Consider the following 10,927-nt stretch of genomic DNA (forward strand, 5'->3'; position numbering starts at 1 on the left):
AGGCTTCGTCCACATTGCAGCCGACCAGTGGGAGGCATGGTCTAGCAACGTTCAAGACAGGGGAGGGTAGAATTGGACAATACGAAATTGGGATGGGAGAAAAATAGAAAATGGGGAGAAAAAGTAGATACAAAAAAAAATAAAGAAAATCTTATTTACAATGGCGGCCTGGCAAAAGGCACAGCCTGTTGAGGGACAGGGGGCAGGGGGTAAAATAAATACAAAGTTACATCTATACATTTATGACATACCAGATTTGCAAATACAGTACTGTTTGTGATACGAAAAGAGTCCATAAAAGAGTATATACATTTGACGTAGAAACTGTACATTGGAGGAGGTTGGGTAGGTGGGGTGGGGGTGGGGGGGACTGTATGGGGGGTGATGATACCATTTTGTCTGCCGTCTTACTTTAGGGTGCAATGAATCTCATAGGTGCTTATTGACCTTACCTTATTGAGCTTACAGCGGACATGACCGGTTAGCCTTCGGGAGAGGTGTTAGTTGGACAATGCCTAGGCTAACCGGTCATGTCCGCTTCCATTCATTGTGCTAAGCTAGGCTAACATGCAGCCAGATAGCTTTCTACTGAACGCACAGAGAGGAAACTGGTATCTATCTTCTTGTGTCTCTCTGGAGAAGACAGTAGGCTAATTTCCCAAATTTTTGGCATGTTCCTTTAAGTAACCGTACATGGCCCACATAATGGTGTGTCTTAAAGTAACCGTACATGGGCCACATAATGGTGTCTTAAGAAACCGTACATGGGCCATGTTACATCTCAATGTATGTGCTTCCCCAGTGTGTGTCTTGTTCTCCATTTTGTTTCCTCCCTCCAGCCAGAACCCGTTCTCCACCATTGGTCCCTGCTATGCCTGCCCTTCCATTGGTAGACTACACATTTTCCTCGATGTTCTGATCAAGAAAGCTCCTAATGGCATCTCATTACACACAGAGGTCTTTAAAAAGGAGACAGAGCGTAACTCGTTCTTGCATTATTCCAGTTACCACACCCCAGCCTTGAAGAATAGTCTACCTTATAGCCAAATCCTTCGTTATAAGAGAATATGTGACACGGAAGACAGATTTAATGCACAAGCAGAGGTTCTTCGTGGCAGTTTCCATGAAAGAGGCTATAGTGCCGATTTGACACTCAAAGCCCTGAACAAAACCAAACAGATCGATAGGGCCACGTTGTTCACCCCCAGAAAGAAAGAAGATAACAGACAAAGTATCTTATGTGTCTACTTACAGTCCTATCACGAGAGACACACGGAGTATTGTCAATAAATATTGGCATATTCTGCAGTCCGACCCTCTTATAGGGGCAGCGTTTCAACATTCGCCTAATTATTTTTATAAGAGACAAGCGAATCTATCTAACCTCCTAGTCAAAACTGACTTGCCCTTAAAGAAACCTTCTCATTTTATGTCGAATATCCCAGATGGAAATTTCCCCTGTCAAGCCTGTGTACAATGCCAAGGCATGATCAAAGGTAAATTTTTCACACACCCTAAAACGGGTAAAAGTATACCCGTTAAAGGACGGATTACATGCAATTCGTCTAATCTGGTGTATTTGCTAAAATGTCTGTGTAATTTTTCTTATGTGGGTAAAACAACTAGAGCCTTTAAATCAGGGGTGTCAAACTCATTTTCACAGAGGGCCACATCAGCATTATGGTTGCCCTCAAAGGGCCAAAGACCGTATAAATGTTAATGTAATGTAAAATAAATGTAGCTACTCATTTACATATTGTTAAACATGTTGTTTCTGTATTTATTACTTATTCAAGTTATACATATTGCATATGCATAGATGTAAAAATATATGTTAGCTTATGTTATTTTAACAAATAATTTTAGTTTATCAGAACCCCATATTACTCCATCAATCAATGATCAAACCATTCAAGTAAATAACAAAGAAGAATATCATCAAATACAAGCTATGACATTAAGTTTGTTCAAAACCTTTTTGTCACAGTCAAGAGGGGCAGAACTAACACCTGTGAGCTGCAAAGAACGCGTGGGACAGATGTAGCAGATGTTACAAAAACAAATGGCTGCACACAACCTTGCAGAGGCCATACATCCAACTAATGGAAGATAGTTTAATTAACTTTAATTAACAGATTGCAGAATGGGTACAGTACAGTACAGCTCAATACACACAATTGTTAAGGGGATGCAGACCAGAGAAAGACTTTCGACTTGTTTACATCAGGGTCCCCCATTTTCAATTCGTAATGAAATTGCTATTGTGTCTGCATGAACACACAACTGTAACTGTACTCAAAAATAACAAAATAAGGGTTGTCTCAGTTCACAACTATATTGGTCAAGTTTTGGGTGGGACTTGTTTGCGTCCCTACAGCTTCTTATTCAATTGAGCGAGATGCTCGGTTATGTCACACAGCCAGCTTGCATCTGACAGTTCAGACAATATTTCTTCAACCCTTTGTTAGCTATTCCGCCTGGATCTTTTTTGTATTTTGGGCTGTAAAATTGTCAAAGAATGTCTGAGGAGTAAGTGCTTTTGGCTTTTTTCCTTTGTTACTTCATCAATACCTCAGATGTTCAACACACATGTATGTGTAAGAATGTGTAATAACTAAGGCTGTCGAAGCTTTATTAACGCATTAACCCACAATTATTTTAACACCGCTATTTTTTAACCCAAGATTAATGTAAAAAAAAGAAAAAAAAAAAAATTATTTTTATTTTTTAACCAGAGCTCTTGGGGGGCCACATCAAATGACGTGGCGGGCCGCATTTGGCCCGCGGGCCGTGAGTTTGACACCTATGCTTTAAATCAAGAATCAGTGAACACAAATGTGCAGTGAGAAATTCAGATGACAAGTTGTCGGTAGCTCGACATTTCTCCAAGTGTAAACATACCGTCAACGATCTCAAATATATGGGACTAGAGTTAGTACTCAGGCCCGCGAGAGGTGGAGACAGACACAGGTTGCTGTTGCAACGTGAATGTTATTATATCCACCTGTTCAATTGCATCGAACCTAGAGGAATGAATGAGGAGAACGTTTTAACCTGTTTCCTTTAAGCACCTTATACCTACATTATTATTTCTGGTTTAATTATGTTGTTGTTTCTAAACAAGAGGTATGTTTCTCAAGGATGCTCAATGTATAATTTGGAACTATTTAATTAAATATGTAAAGGGGCTCAATTAGCCCTAGAAACTAAGGGCATGTTATATGTTATATATCAAGTTTCTGGTAATTTTGTTTTGTTTTTGATATATATATATATATATATATATATATATATATATATATATATATATATATATATGTATAATTTGTGGATTTATGAATGGACTCTACTTTGATAGGTCATCCCTTTGGTCACAATGCACAGGCACACCTGCGTTGTGATGTAATTTCCTGTCAGTCATTACCTGCCAGGTGTATATAACTACCATCTTGACTGTATTACCATTGCTAGCCATATCACTGAAGAAGGACATAGTTCCGAAACATGTCTGTTTCCAATTCAGGCTGCCATTAAAACTATTGAACCTGAGAGTGCTGGTCCGGCTATCCTGCTTTTGTTATATTAGACTACATAGCAGCACAGCACCGATTGGTGGATGGGTTTCAAGACTCCAAGACCCAATCAATAACCATCACCCACCACCCAATCATGGATCACCACACCCTGTTAAAACATGGCTGCTCAGGGGCGGTCAGGTGGCGTAGCGGAGATTGCGTTCGTCACCAACACCGGAGACGCTGGATGTCACCAGCTTGGCTGGCCGTTCACACTAATACAATTGGCTGTATTAGAGGGTGGGAAAGCTGGCGGGGTGGGTCCGGGTCGTTGTAAACAGCGACTCCTACAGTTCGGTCGGGGCGCCTGCTCAGCGCGGATAGGATCTAAGGGGGGTAGTGTGATCCTTCCACACGTTACACCCTCTCAGTGAGAGTCCGCGCTGCCAGGTGAAAAGAAGCGGTTGATTGGCTAGACGTGTGTCGGAGGAAGCACGTGATAGCCTCCACTCTCCCAGACCGACTGTGGGGGGTAAGTGCGCAGCGACCAGGAAGGGGATTGGGAATTGGCATAACGACTAACATTGGGATGGGAGAAAATCGGAGGAAAAAGGAGGGGGGAAAAGATAAAAAAAATAAATAAAAAAACATGGCTGCTCACTTCAGTCTCTCTCTCTCTGGCATGAGGCTAGGCCTGGTGTGATTTTGTAACCTGGACTTGGATAATATTGCATTTGTTTATTGGCCTTTGTATTAGTGACATTGCATTTGTGTGTATGGCCACAGAGAGAGCATTGATAGCGTTAGATTGTTTTGTTATGTTTGCCATTCTTTAAAAAAAATTTAAATGTATCTCTCTTTCTCCGATTTTCTCTGTTTTTCTCCCCGTCCCAATTTAGTCGTGCCAATTCCCCCCCTCCCCTACCTGGTTGTTGTGCGCATGTGATCCTACTGGTCAGTACAAGGGAACCCTGAAGTATCCGCATGCTTCCTCCGACATGTGCGGCGACAGCCAGTGGCTCTCTTCTCACCTGGCAGCGAGGGCTCTCATTGGTGAAGTGTAACGCGTGGGAGGTCATGCTGAGCAAGTGCCCAGACCTGACCTGTAGGCGTCGCTGTCCACAACGCCAGTTTCCCACCCACGGCTTCCCTCCCCCTAACCCAGCCAAACGAGTTAGTATAGCAATCAGCCCAAGCCAAGGCAATGCTGACTCATATTTGCCATTCTTGTATGTATCTCTAATGTGTGTCATTTCCCTCTTTTTCAGGAAGCACGGAGGGGGTGAGCTGCCATTTCCTTTGGACATTGTTTTTCCCTGTTTTTGTTAGGTAAGGGTAGTTTAGATAATGTAATTTCTTTACCATAGATTAGGTTGGTTTATTTGGAGAATAGTGGTGTTTGTTTGTTGTTTTGGCCTGGGCTCACCCTTGAGCTACATGTGCTTCCTTTGCATTTACCAATAAATATCATTGTGTTTACAAACCTGGTCCATCATTTCTTTCAACCAACAGTTATGTTACAGCCCTTTACCCTTAGACCCACAGGGGTCGTAACATAAATGGGGGCTCGGCCGTGATTCTTTAACCCGTGATTCATTGTTGGTTGATGGATTTGGTGAACTGTGTTTGTTTAAACTTGTATAAATAATTTGTGTTTAAAATGGCAGTTAGTACTTTTGATATGGGGGAATTCTTGAACAATCCTACTTGTGTCACGATGGGGTTAGGTAGAATGCAATAATACAGAAAGGGAAGGAATGGAGGAGGCAGAGGCGAGGAGTGAAGCTTGGAGAATGATGTTTACTGTAGAATCCAGTGCAATACAAGGAAAATACAGAAACTAAATAACAAACTTCACAATACAAAACAACAAACACTAAGACTTACTAGAGGGAGAACGGTGCAACACGACGTGGAGGAACAGGGGGTAACTGGAGGAGTGTCCCCCCACAGAAGGGAGGACAGACAGAACCCTATATACCCCAACTAATTAACAATTAAGAACACCTGGCCAACACAGAATCACAAACAACACCTAGAAAATAAGCAAAGCCCAACTAAACACAAAAGCAACTCCTAACAACCCAAAACAGTGCATGACATCACACCAGGGAAGGGAAAGACAACAACAGTACACACCATGACACCACATTAATCATCATATTAATTATTGTTATCACAGTAGTCAGGATGTCCAGTGTACTGGAGCGCACCGATTGTTTGTCACCACTAGAGGGTGGTAGGGCGCCAATGTCAGGCCGAGGGCCAATGTCAGATAGAGGGCATTGCCCAAAGTTAGGTGGAGAGTACTGCCCAATGTTACCATCCTGCCCAGTCCAGCCAGGACCGGGCCTAGGATCCTGACATACTTGGGGAGAGCTGGATAGCTATATCTACTTATTAGTGTCTTCACAGGTTTGTATGGATAACATAGGGCACCAGATAAGCCAAATGTGCTTTTAGTATTATTTTATAATTAATAGTGCTGTTAATTCAAATGTATCTAATTAATTACAGGATTTGTAATTAATTAATCTAATTAATCGCATTTTAATCACATAACCATTTTATGCCTGATATTCTATAATCATATTTCAAATTGCATGTGTCCGGATGGAAGAATTCAGTACTGTATCTACAAAACCTTCTGTTTAATCATCTTCCATTTATTCATTTACTTAGATTTTTCAGGTCTGGTCAATTTTAGCATGGTGTTATTCACAGTCAAAGATATAAAAAAAAAATTATTGATATTCTCATTTGGTTCATTACAATGAATTTACTCAAGCTAGTTACAGACACAGTATTTCTGACACTGGGAATTGTTATGGTTTGACACCGACCCCAAACGCAACGACACAAGAGAGTTGATTCAGAGTTGCCAAAAACAAGGGCTTGTTTATTTACACTAAATAAACAGCATAAACTTGGTAGAGAACAAACAAAGACTGGGATACAAGCATAGATGAATGTTGCTGCTCTGCAGCTTCTCCCGGGATGGTTCGTCTGGGGAAGCAGACGGTGACGTCAGAGCCGCTCTGCAGATTTCTCTCGGCAGATCTCCGAGGTGGTAAACGGGACCGAGAGGGAGAGAGGGAGCGGGTTAGCTCAGAGTACAGTTGGGAACAGAGCAGGTGACAGGAGAAGTGACTTGTCCCAAAAACAGAGTAATCCAAGTGACTGAATCTTCGGTGTATATACACACTGTGAGTAACGTCCCAAACACAAATCCACGTGATTGAATCTTCGGTGCAAATAAACACTGTGAGCGAAGTCCCAATAATTCTCCAAGTGACAATATCTTCGGTGTGAATACACACAGTGAGCGAAGTCCCAATACAATTCCAAGTGATAATATCTTCGGTGTGAATACACACAGAGAGCGATGTTAAGGCCAAATATTATCCCAATGAACAATCCAAAAAAGCTGACACTGGGTGAGTGACAGTCTGATAAAAAGCAGGATATCTTCAGTGTCTTTAAACACACGGAAAACGAATAGGAGCCAAGACAGTCATAAAAACTCACCCAGGCGCTGTGCGTAAAGAGAGTAGGATCAAAAGGGGCGAGCGCGTCGCCACGGGGAACTGGTTGTCCAAGCGGAATACTTCTTGAATATCCTGGAGGCAAAGCACAGGGAAAAACAGCAGGCAAGGAAGGAACGGCGAATGCTAATGAAATATCAAAACGATCCAACAAAACTTGAATGGGGAAACGGGGTATATATAATCAAAGGAATGCTTAATTGACAAGCTGTGACAGCTGCGGGATGAGATTGACAAGCGTGTGGTTGGGGAAGCACCAATCAAACGGCGTCTACAGGAAGAAGCGTGTGAATAGGAGAATGCAATTGATTAACAGAAAACTAAAAGGAACAGAGCGAGTAGGCTTAAAGGAACAGAGCAGCGGACCAATCATCACAGTACTTTAAGAAGCCCGTGGTGGGGAAAGAACCAAACCTTACAGTACCCCCCCCTCCACGGGAGCCACCCGGCGACCCACTCGGCCCCGGCCTGCCCGGACGGGACCGAAGGAAGCCGGCGATCAGGGGCACTGGAGAGGGGGACAAAGACAGAGGCCCGGAGAGGGGGACCGGAGACGTGGACAGAGGACCGGCGAGGGAGGCCGGAGACGGGGACTGGGAGCCGACAGTGGAGGCCGGGCACGGGGACTGGGGCCCGACAGCGGAGGCCGGGCACGGGGACCCGGTGAGGGGGCTGGACGGCACCTGAAGACAATGGGCACGACAGGAGGAGCTCCACCCCTTGATGGTACCGGAGGACCAGGCGATGTGGGGCTCGTGCAGCGCGAGCCAGGGCCTGCCCAGGACCACAGGGACAAGGGGAGAGCTGGTGACGAAAAACTGGAGCCTCTCAACGTGGTCACCAGCAACGGTGAGAAGGACTGGACAGGTGCGTTGAGTGACGTCAGCCAGGCGGCGATGATCCAGCGCGAAGACCTCCAAGGGCCTCTCGAGGTCCTCAAGTGGAATGTTGGCCCGGGTGGCAAACCCAACGTCCATGAAACTAACATCAGCACCAGAGTCCATGAGTGCACCCACCGTCGCCCGCTGGTCCGCCCAGGCTAGGGTGACGTCCGCCAGACGGTTAGGTGGTGCACGGGTGGAGGAACAGGAAAAACGGCTCACCAGGATCTCCCGGGGTCCCGGCGAGCCTGGTCCTCTTGGCCGGGTAGGGCAATTGGAGACACGGTGTCCATCCCGGCCACAGTAGAGGCAACGGCCGGACCTGAGCCTGGACTCCCGTTCGGCCGGGCTAAGGCGGTTGCGTCCCAGCTGCATGGGTTCCTCCTTGGTAACGGCTCGGGAGGGAACAAACCCACCAGTCACGGAGGGGGCAGGACGGTCAGCACTGTAGAGGCGGCCGCCGGGAAAGGGAGCCCCTGAGCGGAGGTCGATGGCACAGTCGTAAGGCCGGTGAGGCGGAGAGACCTGAGCCCTGGACTCAACGAAGACCTCCTCGAGGTCGTGGTACTCGGGGGGTACGTCTGGGGTACTGAAAACCTCCTCGAGGTCGTGGTCCTCGGGGGGTACGTCTGGGGTACTGAAAACCTCCTCGAGGTCGTGGTCCTCGGGGGGTACGCTGGGGGTCCCCGTCGGGTTCTCCCACGTCTTCTCTCCTGGAGGCGTCCGTCGATGCGAATGGCGAGGCTGAACAGGTCCTCGAGGGAATCAGGTTCCTCCCGGGTCGCGAGCTGGTCCCTGACTGCGTCACTGAGCCCCCTCACGAAGGTAAGACGAAGTGCCTGGTCGTTCCAACCGCTCTCCACCGCCGCCAGTCGAAACTCCAGGACGTAGTCTGTTACCCCGCCGCTCCCCTGTCGGAAGGTACCCAACCGGGCTCCAGGGTCCAGACCACGGGCTGGATGGTGGAACACCCTGCGGAGCTCAGCCACGAAGTCTGGATAGGAGAAACAAAAATCTGCATCCATTGCCCAGGAGGAAGTGACCCACTGGGCTGCCCGGCCTGAGAGCAAGTTTGTCATATAGGCGATTTGGGCTCCTCTTGAAGTGAATCGACTGGGTTGATGACGGAAAACTAACTCACATTGCATGATGAATGTGGCACACTCGTCGGGATTGCCGTCGAACAGCCGTGGTTCGGAGAGACGGGGTTCCCGAGGTGCGGGATCGGGAAGCGCGGGGCCTGCCAGGGCTGCGGGTGATGCTCCGGCCGAGGCTCCTGAAGGAAGTGGGGTTACAAGCAAGGTGTTAATGGTCTCACTCAGCGCTTGTAAGTGGAGGAGAATACCTGCCTGCTGGCTAGCCAGAGCCCCCAGGGACCCCTGAATAAGCAGGACCTGCTCTCGGAGTTCCAGTACAGCAGCTGCAGCCGCATCAAGCTGTAGGCTGTGTTCCTTGGTTGACTCTCTCTGGACTGCCACGGCTGTGCTGACTCTCTTGCGGGCGCAGACCGCGCAGGCCAGTACGAACCTCTTGACGTCGTTCCTCATGGTGGGCCACAAGAATCGACGAGCCAGGAAGGAGAACGTGCGATGAACGCCCGGGTGGCAGGCGAACCGGCTGGTATGGCCCCACTGGAGGACCCGGGACCGGACTGAGTCGGGGACGAAGAGACGATTAACCGGTACATTGCCTGGAGCGTGATGGAAGCGTAGGGCACGCCTTACCACCCCCTCGATGCCCAAGGTGACGACTCTCTCTGTGTCGGCTGGGGTCGTCATTGGTTGGATCGTAATGTTATGGTTTGACACCGACCCCAAACGCAACGACACAAGAGAGTGATTCAATAATAATAATAATAATAAATCAAATTTATATAGCGCCTTTCATAGAACCCAAGGTCGCTTTACAATCAGGACAAAAAATAGGGCAAGGAAAGTAGGGGGGGAGGGGGAAGAGGGGATGAGGGAAAGTAGGGGATAATGGACCTAATTTAATCTAAAACTAACTGATGGGGAAAGCCTTGGTGAAGAGGTGTGTTTTTAGAGCGGATTTGAAGGTGTCCAGGGTTGGGGCGTTGCGGATTTCGGGGGGGAGAGAGTTCCAGAGGGTAGGGGACGCCACGCTGAAGGCTCTGTCCCCAAAAGTCCGTAACCTGGTGCGAGGGATGGAGAGGAGACCTAGATCAGAGGATCGTAGGTTCCGGGATGGAGTGTACTGGTGGAGGAGATCAGACAGGTACCGGGGGGCGAGGGCATGGAGGGATTTGTAGGTGAGGAGCAGGAGTTTGAAGGTGATGCGGAACCTGACTGGAAGCCAGTGGAGATGGATGAGGGTGGGGGTGATGTGCTGCCAGGGCTTGGTGTGAGTGAGAACCCTGGCAGCTGAGTTCTGGACATACTGGAGCCTGTCCAGGGCTTTGCTGGGTACCCCGAACAGGACTCCATTACAATAGTCCAACCGGGAGGTGACAAATGAGTGGATCAGGGTCTCCGCCACAGAGTCTGAGAGTGAGGGTCGGAGACGGGAGATGTTCCTGAGGTGGTAGAAGGCAGACTTGGTGACAGATTTGATGTGGGAGTGAAATGAAAGTGTGGAGTCAAGGGTGACGCCCAGGTTACGGACTTCGAGAGACGGGGAGATGGAAGAGCCGTCAACGTGGAGGAGGAGATCTCCAACCTTCCCGAGCAGTGCCTTGGGGGCCACAACCATGAGCTCTGTCTTTTTGCTGTTGAGTTTAAGTAATTTGGTTGCCATCCAGAGTTGCCAAAAACAAGGGCTTGTTTATTTACACTAAATAAACAGCATAAACTTGGTAGAGAACAAACAAAGACTGGGATACAAGCATAGATGAATGTTGCTGCTCTGCAGCTTCTCCCGGGATGGTTCGTCTGGGGAAGCAGACGGTGACGTCAGAGCCGCTCTGCAGATTTCTCTCGGCAGATCTCCGAGGTGGTAAACGGGACCGAGAGGGAGAGAGGGAGCGGGT

Source organism: Notolepis coatsorum (assembly GCF_963971535.1).
Source record: "Notolepis coatsorum genome assembly, chromosome: 4".
NCBI classification, from domain to species: Eukaryota; Metazoa; Chordata; class Actinopteri; order Aulopiformes; family Paralepididae; genus Notolepis; species Notolepis coatsorum.